Raw genomic sequence first — 20,305 nt, forward strand, 5'->3', positions numbered from 1 at the left:
TGTAAAGATATAAGAAACAAATGAAACCTTTAGGATATGTGCGATACCAAATAAGGCTAATAAAATTGGTGATTGTGACTCAGAAAAAATGAAAAGTTTCATAAATATTCATTTTTAATAGAGAGAAGTCAGATTTTATATCCATATCTTAGTGTAATGAGGAAATACTTTTGATTTTAAGAGCAACTAGGAGGCATATTAAACAGCAACTATAAAAGTTAGACATACTTACATTGACAGGCCATGTACCTAGCTCCTAGGATTATTAAAAAATAGCTGAAAAGCTCTCTAAACCATTAAATGTTGATTTTTCATATATCTCATAGCACTGGGAAAGTTCTAGAGGACTGGTAAAAGTTCATGCTGCACCAATATACCACAGGACAAGCGCGGTGGCCTCGAAAACTCATGCTTAGCCTGATTTTAGCCTGGGATAAAATTATAGAAAGTCTGAGATGGATTGTGATCAATATTTTGTTGTTCCAATTTGTTGGAATTCTGGTGGAAAAAGCAAACCCACTCCTGGTCACATTTGCAGATGCCTCAGAAGTTGGAGAAGTTGATCCTGCCCGAGCTGGAGCGACCTGCTGAGGTGGGCTTGCTTGAGCTTGCTGCTGGTGGAGCCACGGCAAGGTCGCGCATCCAGCTCTGGGGAACGTAGGTCCCACTGACCAGGCAGGAGACAGAACCTGAAATCGTTGTGATGCTGCAGCCGGCTTGTGGCAATGACAGAGGTGCTGTCAACCTGAAGGTGAACCCACAGCATGATGCTGTCGCTTGGAGGGAGGATGTGAGCCCCGAGAACACAAACGGGGACAGGAAAGAAAAAATAACCAAGAGATGGGAAAACAGCAGAGCCTCTCCCCATCCTTCTTATTTCTTTGTTCCTTTTTGAATATTGGCTTCAACTTACTTGCAAGACTTGAAATGCTTTTAGGAGCCTGATGCTTTAAAATTTGGAGTATGTCTCCATGGCTTAGGGAAGGGCTCACAACAGAGAGCCTAACACCTACCTGTGAGAGCAGCCCTAAAAGCCAGGCTGTTTCTGGTCCTTGATCTGCACCGCTGATGGCAAGCTTGCACACATCTCCAAGATGCTGTATTTTACTCTATTGGCAATAATCTACATCTGGAAAGTAGTGACAGCAAAATTATTCCCCCGCTTGGCCCTGCTCAAGTACGACATATGGATTCCTATCGAAGAGGCTATTGATTTTGAATGGCTTTTTGTTCAGGGAACCCCAGAGCAGGGGCTAGGGACGTGTCAGAAGGCATTTTAAAATGGGAATGCTTCAAGAAAGCTGGTTCCCTGTGCGGACGAGTCAGATTTCATCAGGATTTCATCTCAGATCAAGACTGCGGCCAAGCTCATGAGATGGCGACAGAGACAGTGCACGACAGCTCGTCTCTGTAGGGCTTTTGTGCTTTGCAGTATGCCTGAGTGTGTCTGAGTGCGTGTGTCTGAGGGTGTTTGGATTATGTCTGAGTAAGGAACTCCTTACGGATGGTTTTCAGCCACCAGAGCTGTTTCGGGTGGGTGTGAAGGGGATAATAAGGATGAAACGACCAGACAGCCCTGGCCAAGAAAGGCATCGGAGAGAAGTCCAGCACCAGGGCTGTGTGTGCCAACACAACCGAGACCAGTGCCAAGGCTCGATGGAGAGACAGAAGAGATCAGGATATACCACAAACACACCAGGTTCAACAGCTTCATCCGAAAAGTGAGGTGAGCCAGACAGTCCCAAGGTGAAGAGGACATGATCACAGCTTGCAGGTGGCTTTCCTGTTCTCTAGCAGGCAAAGCGTGAAAACCAGGAGCTGGAAGGAAGCTGGGACCTCATTTACAGACAGGATTCATGCTGCACGGTGGTGGGTGATAGTCCTTTTCCTCTCTACTTTTTCCCAGGCATGGAGTTGGTTTTACTTTCTCTTAGGTAGCAAATGTAATTGCAAACTGCCAGCCCAGAGCAGTCAGTGGTCTTCCCAAAGCATTCCCAACCTCTGTCAGATAGGGTTAGAGTTGTTTTCACATCAATACCAGAATAGGGAGTCTGATGTTTTATGAATTACATGGTCTGGAGACAGAGAAAATCACTGTATATTTATAACCAAAATGTTAATATTAAATATTCCCAGGCTCTGGGAATATTTACCTGTTTGTTTGAACCTGTCACCATACATGAAGAAACACTTTGATCCCAGACCAGCTTCCATCCCTAGAGCACAAACCTCCTGCAGGCAGAAACTTCAGAGATATTTACCTTAGGTGCATTGAGCTCCTGTGACTAAGGGTACGATGGAGGTGAGGGGAGAGGAAACGGTGATGAATTTATTCAGCAACCTGACAAATTTGGAAGAAATAAGCAATATCTGGGGGTCCACGGCTCTCCTGGAGGTCATGCAAAGTCATAAAGAAGGAGCTTATTGTCCCAAACTTTTTTTCCTCCAGCTGAATCACTTATTCTGACTGAGGCCGTCACCTCGCTTTGCCACATACCTTGCCTCATCAGTCACTTGGTGTGAATTAGGATGGCTCCGGTGATATCAGTAAAGGTCTGAAAACTTTTAGCAGCTGAGCATCTGGCTCATTCATTTGCAAGATATTCGGAGATTATTAGAGGTTAAACGTCCTCTATAAATGTCAGATGTCGACAGCATTACATTTGGTGATAATAAACTTTAAGCAGAAGAAAAGTTCCCTTAAAATATCAACCTTTCACCCAGCAGCGCTCATTTAAGAGTTGAAAAGATGCTGCACATTACTGGCCCATAAATAATGGTAATGAAAAGGTCAAGCAACCTGTTAGGGAAATCTTACTGCTCAGTGAACGAGCTTGCTGAATTAGAGCTGGTGTGGAAAGCCAGTGTTAGAGCTCTGTGCTTCATTCGTGTCCGTCCTGCCCCGATCCATGCTGCTGCGCGCTGTCCTTCCTGAAATCAGAAATAATCCTGAATTAAATTTCCTGAATCCAGAAACAATCCTGACTGCACGATGTGCCAGAGTTGGGTTAGGCAAAACTTGTAAACCATTTTTGTTGGTAAGGTAACTTCTTCAACAAGAAGGCTTTGGTCTGTATAAGAGCTCCACACCTTTTCCTCTTACGGACAACTTCAAAAGCTTTAGAAACAAATGTTTTATTGGGGGGAAAAAACAGCAAAAAACAGGAAAAAGTTACAGCAGAGGTGAGAATACAGAACTGGCCCCCCAAATATAATGAAAACCTTTGGGAAAATGCTGGTTAAGATTTAAACAGGAAAGGTTAGATGCTGTTGATTTCTTCATTTCTCCATCCAAGGTGGCATTTTAAGAGTTGGTTTAACAAAAGACAATTTGAAAGAGACAGAACTGGGAGCCAAGCTTGCAGGAGCCAAGGGAGACCCCGAAAGGTGGGAGACTTCTCCAGGATTTGTGTGGTTGGCTCAGTTTGCTCCCCCCCAACCATGGGCAGCGCCACCCCATTACCGTGTTCAAACCCACCTCTCCCGATCACTTCTCTCTTCATTTGCATCTTATATCAGATCTTGCCCTTTGCTGTAGCTCTTCTGGCAATTACACCCCCACACCTTTCTCCCCAGAGCACTTCACTGTTGGACTAGGCTCTCTGATAGGTGATATTTATTAGATCTTGCAGAAACCAAGTGATTTGGCTTTGACATAAGAAGCTTCAAAATCTTCCACTGTGTCTTTAAAAGCAGAACTAAAAGAGCCGAAAGTTGCTGCCACACTAGAACTGGGAAACTATACGTCTTGGTTCATTGGTAAGGTTGATTGCACCAAGACATTTTATTTTATTATTTTATATTATTATTTTATTTTATTATTTTATTTTATTATCTTTATTTTATTTTATTTTATTTTTCATTTCATTTCATTTCATTTCATTTCATTTCATTTCATTTCATTTCATTTCATTTCATTGTTTTCTATTTTCAGAAAAACACCATTTTGAAAAAAACACCCATGTTTTATGATTTTTTCTGACAGAATCAAGCCATTCTAAACGTTCTTGAACACTCAGCAGGACCTTTGTTTGGGCTGTTTCATTGGAGCTAGGACCATAAGATCTGGGCCAGATCCACAAACCCATGACGGCACCCAGCCCTAGAACTATGCAGCCCCCTTGGTTTTGAGCACATGAAGAGGAGGCTGAGCAAGGGATGGAGGCACAGCATGCACCCCACCTTTCTCTCCTCCCTCCAAGAGATTCCAGCTGTAAATCCTGTATTTTCTAGAGCTGGACTTATATCTCCTAACCCTCCTCTAAGCATCAGACCACTTTAATAGAATGATTTAGGTTGGAAAAGACCTCTAAAATCATCAAGCCCAACTCATAAAAATATATTAGTCCATACAGATGGTCCAGTATATTTTTCTTCCCAAACTGCCAAAAAGCAGTGTCCATTTTTATTGCTGTTTCCAAAAGCTGAATATCTATGGAAAATAAAAAGTGCATAAGAATTTATAGCAGGTTTTTTATTTTCCCTATTAGATTGCAATACAGATTAGGCAGGTCAGTGCTGTGCTGTTCAAAAGTTTATTTACTTCACACTGTGATTTCTCCTTGAAAGAGTAAGGGCAAAGTAACCTCTGCATCTTCAAAAGCTCTGGCACGGCTGTGATGTCTCCGAGAGAAATTTGTGTATTGTTAGGCTGGCAGCGAGCCGTTCAATCCCGCAAGAGATTCAGCTAATAGCTCAGGTGAGCTGAGAAGAGCTATGGTTACTTGGATGTTTCTATACTGCATATCATTAATTAATCTACTACAGCAAGCTCTTTTTGAACCATTGTATATTCCCTGCTTATACAGTCTTATCGACCCGACCCTGGGGAAAATCAATTCTTGTAATCTATCTTATTACATTTAAATATATGTACAGAACCTGATATAGTACAGCAGCAGTGGGGCTTGGAAGAGGCAAGGAAAAATGTGCAGGAAGGAGGAGAAAAGGAAAGGAAAAGCACATAACACTTCGGTGTTATGTGTTATTAAGGTAAACCTTGCAGATCTGCCCTAATTCTTTTTTTTTTTTTTTTTTTTTTTTTTTTTTTTCTGAATTCACACCATTGTAAACCCAGATCTGGGTTTGATGCTCCATGGGAGAAGGGTGGCGAGCACCTCATGTGCAATGTGGTGGAAGCACAACCTAAGGACACATGTGTGCAGGTATGAAGTCCGTGGCACATCTGACCCTGTTACTGCCTCATCTAACGCTCCTTAATTCTTACAAAAGTGGTTGCAGTTCATGCTTTTAATTCTTGGTGTCCCTGCTGTGTTGGCTGAAACACGATGTCTTTAAGGCAAATCCCTATTTCTTTATCTGTCCAATAAAAACTGTGTCATTGTCCTGCTTTTGTTGCTATTGAGACCGGTTCTTATTTTTCAATGGAACTCAATTGATAATATGACCTGATTTTCCTCTGAGAGTAGGCTGACACAAAATATGAGGCCGAAAGAATGGTCTGGGAAAGCAGAAGCTGGCCAGACTCACTTTGGTCCCTGGGAAAATCACGGAGTGATTCGTCTTGGAGCATATTTCTGGGCACAGGAAGGAGAACTAATTAATTGGGAAGGGTTAGCATGGATTTACCAAACATAAGTCATGCCTAACCAACTTAACCAGGCTCTTCCTTGTGATATATCGTAGGAGGACAAGAGGCAGTTGAAATGTAAGGAGGAACAGGGTAGACTAGAAAGAAGGAATAAGGGAGACCAGAATAATTTTGTTACAGGGAGACCAGTCAAGCACTGGAAGAGGTTTCCCTGTGTAGCTGTGCAATCGCCATCCTTGGAAGTCTTCAAGATGCAAGTGGTCAACCTGGTCTGATCTGATGGGTGACCTTGCCTTGGGCAGGAGGCTGGGCCTCCTGAGTTTCCTTCCAGCCAGAATGATTCAGCGATTCAGTCACTCTGCAAGACTGTAGGAGTGGCTACCATGAAGTTGTTCCCGTTAAGAGGATGGCAAATGCTTCATTTCCACTCGGTGGGCACAACAAATGGGAGCGTCGCTCTTGAGGAACGGGGATGGGGCCTCACGTGGAGGGAACCCAAACTTACTGGTGTGTGAGCGGGCATTGCGTGGGATGACACAAAACTGCAAATAAAACTCACTCTGGGCACTGCTGGTAAATCTGCCCCTCTACAAAAGGATCGAATGTAGATTACTGGAAGCAGGAATTGCATTAAATCCAAAGGGATAACTGATTCTCCACTGATCATTTCTAATTCTGTTAAGCATGAGGAGTAATGAAACAGACCCATCAAGAGATTGGAAGTGCAGGCACCACAAACATTTTGTAACGACAAAGGGCGGACATGGTGAGGCTGATTTTGTAGAGCAAGTGCAATTGTTATTTCAGCTGTTTTTTTGTTTAAAATCAGTGAATTGTTTACAAGTGGCCAATAAAAGCCCTGGAGACTAGCCATCGAAGTAAAGGCAGCATAGAGTACTTGTGTCTGGTGTTGTCCCATTTTTAGCTATGCCTTTGTACGAGGTGGAAAATGTGTGAGGTTACCATAGCGAGCTGAATCCATAAAAGCTTTCCTGCAGCCCAGAACCATACTGGGGTGGATTAGAATGGGTGCGAGTGCTTGAGATTGTGCTAATGTGCACGTAAATGACACGAAAACACGATTTTATAATGGGAATTTGTGCAGGCAACGAAGATGTGTCACATAGGTGCCCTTCAGCCCTCTCTAACAGCTTTGCCCCTCTGTTTTGTTTTCTCTTCATAAGCCAACTTTAAAGAAAAAGGATAGGAAGATCTAAAAGCCTTGCTTTGGCTTCCTTCCCTCCAACAATAGAGGCAATGACGAATCCGAGATGCTCCCAGCCCTCCTTCAAGGGCTGGATTGATGTCCCTGCCTCGTGGTTAGACCCAGCTGGGAGAAGGGGAATTAGGCCTTGTCTTTCAATTACTGCTGTTTTGCTCAGGGCCGCACATTGAAGCCTCCCAGCGGAGAAGTCCTTCTTACTGCTTATAATCTCTGAATTGTATTTGAAAATAAAGCTTTTAATTAAAACTGGCATTTCTCAGCTTCCCACTGGCAGCCGACATCTGCCTGCAAAGAAATATCCTTTGTGACACTTGCAGTACAGAAGCCCAGTGTTACAGAGAGTAAACTAATTCCCCACTCTCCTGCCATCAGATGAGATGTGAAAGACAAGCTCCTCAACACTTACAGCCATTAAAGATCCCACGGCATTTCGCAACAGCAAGGGGGTTAACCCCAGCGACCTGGCCGAATTCCAGCTCCGGTAATCTCTATTTCAAATCCCCCCCCTGCAGTTTCTTACGTGACCCGATCTCCTTCCCTTCCCGTGCTGTCATTACTGGGAGCTGTTGATGCAAAGAGTTAAAGAGCTGCTTGGTTGGCTCTACGGTGACGGTGTTTCATAGGTGGGTCCTTCCGCATACACCTAGAAGGAATACAGTGCCATCTTTTCTCAACCCCCTGATCTGAAAACCAACATTGTGAAAAATGTTGTGCCCAAGGCAGTATTTTGGCAGTCTTCAGCAGCTGTCAGGGACCGTTTCAAACCAAAATCCTGGTAAAACCTCACCGTTTCCATAATGCCGTCTGTATTATCTCCCTCAATTAACATTCAAGGATGTAGAGAGCCTTAACAATACTGGCAAGGTTCTTTAAGGACGTCACATGCACAATGATACAATTGAATCCTCTTATGACATCTTTTAAATCACATGGAGGTTTTTTTGTGTTTTAAGTAAGGATCTTGACATGTAAATTAATTTTTTTATGTCTGTTTCTCCAGGGGTCCTGAGGGCAAGGTTTTTACTCTGTCTGCTCACAGCCATGTAGTCTGATGAGGGCTAATCGTCTCTCGTCCTTCTCCCTGCAGCAGGCTGCACTTCAGGCATTTTCTGTACCAAATCTGTCATGTGCGGCATAATCCTGGTGAGGGAAAACTGGGAAAAGGCAGATTGAAACGATTTACTGATAATATCTCTGATAGCCACATTAGAGGTCTATGCCTTGAGTTTTGGAACAAGCTTTGAGAAGTCCTGGGATTCCATCAACCAAAAAAACAGGTGTGAGATAGCGAGGATTCAGCACCAGGAGATAAAAATTAATATCGCTCCTCCTCCAGCACTGACAGTCCCAAAGTGTCATGAAAGTCAAGGAAAAACAACAGACAGAAAACAAATGTGGCCTCAGGAGTTTGTTCATAAATTTATATGGCAATAGCACTGCATGTTCTCAAAAATGGAATAGCCTCAAATAAGATATTAAAACTCAGAATCATCTCTGCTAACCTAATATTTCTATCTGATACAATTGAGATTACCCTGTAGATATTTTATGTTTTTAGCAGCTTTTTTTCCTCCCATCATTAAATATTTAATAGTTCTAATTTATCACTTTAATATTGGGTTGTTTTGACGTAGATTCTTGGACCATGAACTGAATTGCACCAACAAAACAGGAAACTCTGTGCATGTTTATCAGAGTTATATGCCAAAGATGGACACCCTGTACTTATGTCTCCAACGCCTTATACTACAAGTAATTACTTATATCAAGAGAAAGTTCAATACCCCTTCTGTGATCTGGTACCATGCGTCACCAGCTCAGCCCGTTATTGCTATTTTTATTCCCCAAGCATTAAAAACTGCTATAGGAGATCAAGGCTTCAGCGTGCTAGATACCCTACAGACACAAGGAATGGACAGAGCATCTCAAAATACAAATGGGCAGACAGGGAAAAGAGGTGAAAAAGAGGTGAAAAGAGAAAAGCCGCCCCAGCATCTCACACCCTGTCCAATGCCCTGTGCATTGCTGTGTTCTGCTTTGATGCAATACAATACAAGGTGGCCAAAGCTCATGAGAGGTCTGTGGTGGGATTTATCTGCCCTGACTTAGGTACTCAACCGTCAGATGTCTACATCTAAGCTAGGGTTCCCCTTATAAACAGTGGAAGGCCATGGGCACATCCAGAGGACAATGTATCACATCTTACAAACAGTTGTCTACGACAGGTTAGATGAGTTTCTCAGAGCAGGCATCTATTTCCACCGTTGTCTTTGTGGTGGAGCATGGAGATATAGTGCTCAATCCATTTCTCCACGTCTTTTTCATTAGCTGAGCAAAGATAACCCATCCGTCTTCTGTATCAGCACAGAGCCTCTGCCAAGGGGCAAGCTCTGTCTGTGCTGCATGACTCCAGAAGGCAGACAAAACCATTAGGAGTCATTTCTGTCTTAGTTTTATTGGCTAGGCTTGTGTAGGAAGCCCCATAATCTTGTTCAGCTTTTTCCCTTGAAATTGCTTTGAGGCACAGCAGTTAAGTTCTGTCTTGGTGATGGTGACTGTTTTAAGCATTTTTAAACCACGCAACTTCACTTTCTGGAGAGAAAGATCCCAGTGCAGAGGATCTGTTCTGGACCTGGCAGCACACTGAGGGGCAACCCCAGAATGGTTGGATTTACATATGCCAGGTGCTGGGGATGTTAACTCATAGCCTGGTCAGTACCAAAAATGCCAAGGAAGAAATAAAAGAATATAAGCAGCATCCTAGGAATAAACCTCTGAAATCACAATAGGGAGACTGTGAAGCATGAAAACGAACCACTTCGTGGTGTTTTTCAGTAAACTGTCTGAGACAAGGCAACTTTCACCTTCATCCTCAGAGCCAGGTCATTATGGAAAGGTATGGACCTGGCTGTGAGCACTGGCGATAAAAATTGTTTTAGTTACAGTCTCTGTGGCTCTTGGTGATTGAGTTTTGAATCACAAATTGTGAGGTGAACTTCTGGGAGGTCAGCTACAGGTCTGATGTACCTGTTCGGATCCCAAATCAGCAACTCCAAAAGCCCTTTACAGCAACAGCAACAGAGTGAGAGAGAACATTTCAAGAGTGAAGCAGTGTCATATCTTCCTGGTGTCCTTCTTGGGTCCCTCCATGTCAAAAAATGCATACAGGTGAAAGTAGTGTAAATTGGTACTATCCTGGCAGTGGATTGAATATATAAATCAAAGGGGGAAATCTTGGGGGAAGAGACTTGACCATCCTCTTATACTCAGTGGACATATCTGCAAAAAGAAAATGTTCCCCCATGCTCAACTGCAGCAAAATGTGGCCTATGGCCTATCCTGTGATAATCTTGGCCAAAAAAAATAGTCCCAGTATGTGTCTGACGTGTGCATTTCGCAAAAGGACTTGAGTGAAAGAAGGAAAAATTATATTTCCTGCAGGCTTTTTTTGAAAAATCTTACCCTTAAAATGTTTGGAGGTCCATGAACAGCAAATGTGATAGAAGTGGACATTTCCCCCATGGGATCTGATGCTTCAGGCCTTAGCTGTCTTTCAGCGAGGGTCATTTCATTAATTCAGCCCCACTCTGCTCCAGTCAGGAATTTCTGCATTCAGAACAGGGCTCTGATATGGCCGCTCTGTGCATATTCTAGACAACCGTTATGAGATAAAAAAGTAGTCTAAACTTCTATAAAGATCTGAACAGACAGGATCCGAGTTGCATTAAAAAAATAAAAAGTACAGTCAGATTTTGTATTACTAACCAAGATCTAAGTCATGAGGTCTAAATCTTTCCACACATCTGTGGATGTAAAACCCTACACTTCTGCAAGTTCCCTGTGGCAGGGAAAATCAAAAAGGACGACTGTCCTTAGGCTGATTTGTGAGACAGAAAATGAATGACTGAGTATAAATTGTAAAATACCTTGGTTACAAGTGAGTATGAGCAAATAAGCCTCATATTTCTTCCCATTTACATATAGAAAGTTGCAGCCTAACTCACAGCAGAAAAAAATGTCCTTATAAGACTGGGCACAAACTGGTGGATGTAGATGCTAAGCCACTCTCCATCATATTTGAGCAGTTGTGAATTCAGTGATATCCCCCAGGATATCCTTGTCTCTAAAATGGACAGACATGGATTTGTTGGAGGGACCACTTGGTGGGTAAGGAATTGGCTGGATGGTCACACTCAAAGAGTTGCGGTCAATGGCTCAATGTCCAGGTGGAGATCAGTGACCAGTGGGGTTCCTCAGGGGGCAGTACTGGGACCGGCGCTGTTTAACATATTTGTCGGTGACACAGACATTGGGATCGAGTGCACCCTCAGCAAGTTTGCTGATGACACCAAGGTGTGTGGGAAGGGATGGCATCCAGAGGGACCTGGGCAGGCCTGAGAGGTGGGCCTGTGCGAACCTCATGAGGTTTAACAAAGCCAAGTGCAAGGTCCTGAACCTGGGTTGGGGCAATCCCAAGCACAAATCCAGGCTGGGTGGTGAACGGATGGAGAGAATACCTGAGGAGAAGGCCCTGGGGTGTTGGAGAATGATCAAAGGGCCGGAGCCCCTCTGCTGTGGAGCCAGGCTGAGGGAGCTGGGGGTGCTCAGCCTGGAGAAGAGAAGGCTCCGGGGAGAGCTCATTGCGGCCTTTCAGTACCTAAAGGGGGCGTATAAAAAAGATGGAGAAGGACTCTTTGCTTGGGTAGAGAATGATAGGGCAAGGGGGAATGGTCTTAAACTAAAAGGGGAGAGATTTAGATTAGATATAAGAAGAAATTCTTCACTCTGAGGGCGGTGAGGCCCTGGCCCAGGCTGCCCAGAGGAGCTGTGGCTGCCCCATCCCTGGCAGCGCCCAAGGCCAGGCTGGATGGGGCTGGGGGCAGCCTGGGCTGCTGGGAGGTGTCCCTGTCACGGCAGGGGGGGTGGAATTGGGTGGGCTTTGAGGTCTCTTCCGACCCAAACCATTCTGCGATTCTATGAAAAGCATCTGATATCTGAAACAGATCTTAGACCTTCCTCAGACTTTACATTTTATATTTTATTACTGAGTCTCCAGATCCAATTCTCTTAGAGATCTAGAGTCTGGGTTGAAACTACAACCCAGTAAATGCTATTTTTGCCATCAGCAGAAGGCCACAGGCTTTGCACTGACCCAACACCACAGGGTCTCAGCATGGCTCTGGGCTTGCTGGGGGCTGAGCTGGGTGTCCCTGTGACACAAGCGTCCCATGGCCAAGGGACAGCAACCCTCTGTGTGCCCGGGTGGGCACTGGGCAGCTCTGCCACGGGCACTGGGGACCAGGAAGGGGGCAGAGGAGGCAGAGGGGATGGAGATAGCTCTGGGGGGACCAAGGGTGAGGAGGAAGATCCTCGCCATGAGCATCACACTCTCCCAAGGAAGACCCCAGGGTGATGACTTGCAGCTTTCTCCCTGATTGTGCTTGAGGGAGCCCGAGCCTGTCAGCCCTGGGGTGCAGAGGGACACAGGCAGGGTGAGCATCACACCAGAGAGAAGGCAGAGTTACAAAGAAGGGCTTTTTATAATAACAATTCAAATTGCCTCACTGATGAGGTTTTTAAAACAGTAATTGGGAATTTTGCAATATTTGGCTTTGAAAATATTAATTGACTAACAAATTCTTGGTTCCGTCTCCGTTATACGTTCCTTTATTTTTCCCCCATAACAACATCTTGGAAGGTGAATAGGCTATTCTGGGTTTTTGTTACCTTTGGGCTGAGATCTCACAAAGCTAATTCTGTTTTGCCCTGCAGCATTATTTCCAGCACTGAGCTGGCTTTGAGCTTAGCCAGGTATAACTCCGAGGGTATCTTAAAGCATCTGTCTTTGACTTGGCTTAATCAGTAATATCAGCCCTCATCTTGCTGAGTAAAGTTTTCTACTACAAACAGCACCATTATTAAGAAAATATTCACCACCTGATTTTCCAAAGGGAATTAAACACCTCTCTCACCTCTCTTACGTCTCAGCAGCACTCAGGGCTGAATAGATGCAGGAATTTCACTGCCCCTGACAGCAACCTTTCCCTGAGAATAAAGCCCCACAAACTATAATTTGGCTGCCACTCTCACATCCAACATAATCAACTACTGACTTAATTAAAAATCCTTTTAAGTGATGCACAGGGAGAAAAACATTTTTTTAAAGTATTCCTCATTTGTAATTATTATTTCACTTGTGAATCTTCCACACTCCATTGAAAATGCCATATGGAAAACAAATTAGTTTGCTACAGTGACTAATGTTTACTGCCACTTCTGCTCTGAAGTTTTGGGCCAAGTTTTGCAATCAGCCCTTCCTCTGTTAAAACTGCCAGTGAAATTGGTCTGTGTGATTAAAGACTGGATATAAGTAGAAGCAGGACTATAGGAAATGGCAGTATGCCTCGCTTGGTCACTAAGAGCAATCCAGGAATGTACAAGCAGGCAGGTCTTTATTTAAACAGTTGCCTAAAAAATGTTGCATATGCTAAATATGATAGAATTTAAATTACAATGCTTTCCTTGGAAGAGGGACAATATATCCTGGTTGCATCATGTTGCTGCTTGTAGGGAACTTCGTGGCCTCTTAGGAGCTTCACAGCCTTGCAAGTCATTTGTACCTTTCTTTAGCTCAGTCTCTCCACTTGGAATAATATAATACTCTAGTCCTGAAATACAATTTGCTTAATTATACTCTAGTACTGCACCTGTCACTCCAGTCTCATGTATTTCCCCTTCGCTTGGCTGTTCCCTGTACCTGCAGGGTAACAATGACTGCATTTTTTCTTGCAGTATTCCCCTTAATTCCACCAAGACTAGGAGTTACTTTTACAGAATAGTGACTTCCAGGGTTATACTCTTCTCTTTTTTGATGACTGGCCCTAAATTGGATTTTCTCCCGCCTTCTGCTGTTTTCTCACCGTACTGTGTACTGTTTCCAAACAGTCAGTAGTACAAGAAATTCATTTATTGTCAGGGATTGGCCTTCTACTGAACACATTTGCTCAGGTAGAAGTCATTGGCTCGCCTTCCAGCCATGTACAGAAGGTTATCGCAATAACTGCAAAGGATGAGATTTCACTTTTCCCTTCAAATGAACACTTGAATTCTGTAGAATTGGAAGGGGCCATCTGGATGTGAATGCATAAAGCAGGCAAAAGTTTTTGGCTCCTCTGCTCTGCGAATTTAATGGCAGTATGGATTAAAGTTTCTGTGGCTGAGTCCTCCATGAGCAAATTCTGCTCTAACCACCATATGGAATTCCCATTGGTGAGAGCTTATGTGGAGGATGCCATGAGGATCTGTATGAAAAACATAGTGACTGGTAACACAGATCAGAAGGGACGACTTGGCTCTGTGCAGTAAAACACTTAGTCATCCAAAGCTACGAGCACAAAGTACTGAAGAGTGTGGGAGGTGCTTAGGACCAAAGACTTCAGGGTTTGGACTGTTTGTATCATTATTATGTACTATTTATTAATAATAATAAATCTAATCACTACTTGGAGGACAGGACAGTTGGCAACAGTGACTCTATTAGCCCAAATTATGAGTGTTTCAAAACACCATCTGTTGATGGTTACCTCTAAGGAATGAAAATAGAAAGCAAATTTGCATACTGGGTGACTGTGGAGCACCTCCAGGACTCTTGTTGAGGACATGCTGCTGGGCATAGGCTTTACGGTTGAAAGGACAACTGCTTCTTGGCGTCCTCATTCATATGGATGCCCTGGCTTCTTCTTCTCCCTCAAACTCCTGTCAATTACTGCATCTTTGTCATATGCAATCATTTATTTACTAAACCTAAATAGAAATATAGGACAGAACTGTCCCTTCTGCATCACTGAATGTGGCTCCCAATTATCAGAGGCAACCACATCGTATGGAGTGGAAAGTATCCTGCTACTACTACCTCAGCAATCTCTGAAATCGAGAGATATATAAATGTGAGCTTTCCAGCCAGGACTAAAACCTAGCATTAAAAATACGGGGCATAACACATACCATTTTAACAGAAAACACTGTTAATGTTGCAAAGTAAGGCACTTGAAAATTAGGGAATGACAGATTGATTGTTGCCATGGAGAAGTCCTTGAGAGCATTAATCACTGCCTTGAGAGCTGGATTGAATAGTGTGCAGAAAAGAAAGCACAGGGCCACACACAGAACCACAATGTGAAAGCAGAATATCACATAGCTGCTCATTAAAGGAGCACCATTATCCCGGGCACTGAAGGTAGGTGTCCCGTGGAAAGAAACAGTATGGGATCATGTAATTAACATCCTACCATCATGCATATACACAGGGGATGTTCTGAGAGCTTGCCGACGTCTCTGAACTTTTGAGTGCTTGACTATGCAACGGCATTCTCTTTCATGCAATTGTGCTTGAATGAAAAATCTGTATTCATTTTTCCTAGAAGAGATAGGCATTGACAGAAGATTCATTATAGTTCGTACTACTTCATTTCAGCCCAAAGGTCCTCGCTTATGGTAGAAGGAGGGCAATACTCAGACTACGGCCTGAATGCAGGCTCATGAGCCTGAAGGTTTGGGTCTTTGCCAGTCGTCCTCACTGTAAGGCAGGTGAGCAATGTGTGGGCCTCCAGTTCTTGTCCCCTTTTTTAGGGTAGGAGACCTTGTGGAGCGCATGATGGAGCTGGGCAAAAGGATTTTCAGGCTCAGTATGACATGTGGATGCATTTGCAAAATAATTAAGGATTTTTCAAAATACAACCTACGTTTTAGATAATCATCTTTGTTTCTCTCTTTGTTATCTATTTCCTATTTCAACTGATTTCAAAAGAAATCTTGCTCTTTCACTGCTCTTTTATGTGAGCATTGGCTGCCCTTTACTCACCACTCGGGTTTAATGTTCCCAAATTTTATTAACCTGTTATTTACAAACTGCCTAATCAAACAGATTAGCCAGCAAGACTCAAAACAAGACAAAAGATCCCGTGTTAGTCTCTTACTGAGTAAATAATCAGCTTGGGTCATGTATAATTAATCAATCTGCTATTTCACAGAGGACTCAACCATTCCTGTCCATCCTGGCAAATAACACAGCTCTCTGGATTTTGCTGTGTCTGTCTCAGTTGCAAATGCAAGCAGCCGACTGCACGCTTTCTTCCAGAAAAGAAACCAACAAACTGAACAGAATGACCCTCTGGAGAAGCTAGAGAAGTGTCTGCACAAAATTCTGGCCACTGGGGTGTATGAGCAGAAGGGCCAATATGTGTCCACTGTGCCCTGTGCTAGACTGAGTCAAACTCAGCAATGGGCCGGACAAACTGTACTGGTAACCACTCGTACCGAACACTCTGGCCTCTGGGGGAAGGAATTATTCTTGACAGGAATTGGTGTGACAGGTTGCTTTGAGGCATGTGAGGCTCAGCCAGCTTGCATTTCTGGAAGTCACACTTTCAGCACGGACTGGCTGAGGTGCTTAACACAGGCAATAACACAGTACCGTTCCCTGAATTATACTCTGGTGTTTCATAGGATAACCCCACTCAGGTCTGAGTAGGTACCTGACTTTCCAAAGCAGCACGAGAGTTTGTTCTTTGTGTTCATCTCCCACATGCCCCAAATAGGCAGATTAGTTGATGACTACAAAGTCCTAACAGTTACAGGTAGAGTTCTTTAATGTCAAGGGAAATTAGTTGATGACTATGAAGTCGTAGCAGTTACAGTTGTATATTTTTTAATGCCAAAGGAAATCATTGGATCACCTATTTTGACCTCCTGCTGCTCAGTTTCAACCACTTACCAATAACTTCTGCCTGTCTGAAGAAGACTTTGAGGTAGAAGCTCAGGCAAGAGACAGAGGATTTACCGGTTCCTTTGGGTTTGTCCCAGTGCCTTGCTGATCTGTTTTGCAAATTGAATGTCTCTTCTTTTAACACCCATCTTCTGTTACACCTTCTTCTGCTAGATTGAGAAGCTCCAATATTTTCTCTTTGTGAAACTGCTTAAAAACCACTTAATCAAATAACCCATCAGTATTCTTTTTGTCAGGTAGATCCACTGTCAAGCTTTGTTTTAAGCATTGAATTGTTTCTTGGACTCTTATCAGAGTCCCACACCTACTTCTAGAATACTTCTAATTTTGGGGGCAGAATGCCATTACTGGTGTCACTCACATTATATGCAGAGGTAAATTCATCTCCTTACATTAGTTGCTCTACTCCTGAATTGTTTAATCTCCTGTTTAATTATTATGGCACTTGAGTAACTTAGCTGACAGCCTCTTTGAAAATTTACTACTGGAAAAGCAAACAGTGTGAATAGTATACCCTGGATGGCAAATAGAGGACTTTTCCCCATTGATTCCCCGAGACTATGTCTTGTTTAAAGCTACTATAATGAGATAAAAGAAATACAGGTACTTTTCAATTAACGAACTATGATCTCCTTGGGGGAAATTCTTCCAGAAAATTGTGTAAAGAAACAATCTGGCTGCTACTCCATTTTCTTTTTGTATACAAGAAATTAAGATCTCTTGAAGAATTAAATAATTCTTGCTACAGGCAATTTCTAGCAAAGTGATGTTGATCCTTTTTCCTCCAATGCAGCTTGGGCTATTGGATTTAACCAAAGGTTTACATTTCTCCCAAAAAATAACCATAATATTGAGGCTAGTTCATCTGGCATGAATTTCCCTGCGGAAATGACTATAGGAAGAGTTCCAATGAAGTGAATATCCAGGGCTGCTAAGTGTTGCTTTTTCTTTTGCATATCAAGCTACTAATGACGACCTTCCCTCTCAGAAGAGTTCTGCACACATCCTACACCATTTCTGTTTTTTACTTTGTGTGTGAGAATGCTATTTCAGACTACGGTGGACAATATGTTGGACGTGCTGAGCAAGCTGTAGTAAAGAAACGAAGTCCCTTTTAGTAGCAGTGGAGATGATGTCCCAACACATGATGACTTCTCCAATGTCTGCTGGAAGGACTGGGGATGGGATACAGGTCAATAGCAGGGTGGAAGTAGAAGGATGTCCCCACGGTACTAATATGTAGAGACAGAGCATAGTGAAACTTTCATTACAGAAGGGTGGAAGATGTTAGTATATGTACACAAGCACCCTCAATTTTTTTCTGACTTCTTTGCTACCTTGCTGGGAAGTAGTAAATGACTGTCCCATCCTGTATGACCTTTGAGTTTTTCTCTATGTGATCCCTCATGGAGATCCCAGCTCCATGACTGCACAGAAAAGTACCCTCTGTTCTCATCCTTTGTTTCTCTTCTTCTTCTCTTGTGTCTTTTTTATGCTGTCTGAATCACCATTGGGCTGAGGCTGAGTTCCTTAGCAGTGAAGGGTTTCCATGTCACTTGCGATGTAGCCTTGGAGCTCTCCAGGGAAGCAGCCTCCAGGTCCTCACGGAATGCTTATCCCTCCAGCTTGTTGCTGCTGCTTGCAATTCTGACCACCGTGCAGGCCTGCTCCATGGCTGGTCTTCCTAGGTGCTAAGGAAGCACAAATAATATGCAAAAGTATCAGATATCAGTTTTCCTGAGAGCAATTGTACATTTTAACCAAGAGGAGTTGAGGGAGGGAAGGAGGCGTCTAATGATATGATGGAAGAAGCATCAAATATTAACAGAGATTACTTCAAATCTCTCTTCAGGCAAAGCAGAAAGGATAGATAATGATCAAAAAACTGCTTGTGAAAATGCAGCTCCCAGCCCTTGTGACTCAGGCCCCAGAGGAGCGAGGCCAGAGCAACTATCAATGCTAAGTCCCCGAGCCCTTGATGCTCTCTGCGGGAGGCACTTCAATGTGGCCAAGATGATGCTACAGCCCAGCCAAGTTTTCTGATGAATAACTCCATAGGGGGCAGAGGCCTGTTGAAGGTCATGAAACGGTTCTACCGACATTGATGTTAAATACTAAATCCTTCTGCTTTTGTAGCGAAGCAGCTGGAACCCAGCGATGTGCTGCAGTCCCGGCCGCTCGCGTATTTACGAAGGCAAGTGCAATGAAGCTGGCGCAGCAGACCACCTCTGACAGGCAACTCCCTGTCTTCAATGATCGCCTGGATCCATGGATCTCTGTGGCATCCGATACAATCTGTCTGACCTTCTGGTATGAATTTCCTCTACAAAGCAATTCATTTTTGCAGTCCATTAGACCTTCCTGTGTATTAAAGAGACAAGTTCAGGAAAAAAACAATACGCAGGATAGAAACAAAAAGCTTTCTTCTCTGTTCTGTATTGCATCTTAGTTTAGTAAAACCAGATAAAACTGAATTTTGCTTCTTTGTTTTCTATAAGCTTTCAGAAATTGAAGCGAGGTGAGGTCCTGCCCTGTGCTGTGCCAGAGTTGAAGACAGCTCTGTCCAAACACGTTTTTCCATCTTCCAAGTATTTTTGCCAGTCTGATTTTCATCCTGCAGACCCTGTCACGATGGTACTGTAGCCTGTTAAGTAAGATTTGTGCCATCAGTAGCAGAAGGCCACAGGCTTTGCACTGACCCAACACCACAGGGTCTCAGCATGGCTCTGGGCTTGCTGGGGGCTGAGCTGGGTGTCCCTGTGACACAAGCGTCCCATGGCCAAGGGACAGCAACCCTCTGTGTGCCCGGGTGGGCACTGGGCAGCTCTGCCATGGGCACTGGGGACCAGGAAGGGGGCAGAGGAGGCAGAGGGGATGGAGATAGCTCTGGGGGGGCCAAGGGTGAGGCGGAAGATCCTCGCCATGAGCATCACACTCTCCCAAGGAAGACCGCAGGGTGATGACTTGCAGCCTTCTCCCTGATTGTGCTTGAGGGAGCCTGAGCCTGTCAGCCCTGGGGTGCAGAGGGACACAGGCAGGGTGAGCATCACGCCAGAGAGAAGGCAGAGTGACCAAGAAGGGCTTTTTGTAATAACAATTCAAATTGCATTATTGATGATGAGGCTTAAAAAAAATACCAATTAGTTTGGACTACTAGACTGCTCCAATATTATCTGGTCTAGCAGCAATAAATTCTTAGCTCATCTCCTACAGGCCATAACGCAAATTTCAGTGTAACAACATCCTGAGACAGTCATTCCACAGCCAGGTGGTCAGGTTTTTCCTCCTAGGTGTCCTCGCGGCCAGCATCACAAATGCAGACTTTCTGAGGATATTGCCACAAAGACACGAGCTGTCTGCAGGAATCGAGCCTGATTTCTTTAGGGCAGACATTTGCTTGGCTTAGTTAGGGAGGCAGTTAGACCACTTAATGTTAGGCACGTATTCCTTCTTTAGGAATACAATCGCCCTGGGTTGCCTCTGTAATTGATGCCGAGTCTTCTCGAAAGGTAGTTCAGGTTTTGGGTGCCTACGTTATAAAGCTCATTGGAGTTTAAGAGCAGAGGACCAGCCTCTAGAGGGAGAAGTGAGCTGTGTTCGGGCCATGACCTGTGCTTTTTGTGACCCTGCAGTGATCTGCAGGGCTTGAACACCACCACTCTTCTGGGCTGCACCGCAGACACCTCGTGCTTGGCTAGATAAGGAATTTTGTTGGCTAAAAGCAGCATAAAATGGATGAACCACT

This window comes from Anser anser, assembly GCF_964211835.1.
Source record: "Anser anser genome assembly, chromosome: 1".
Lineage (NCBI taxonomy): Eukaryota > Metazoa > Chordata > Aves > Anseriformes > Anatidae > Anser > Anser anser.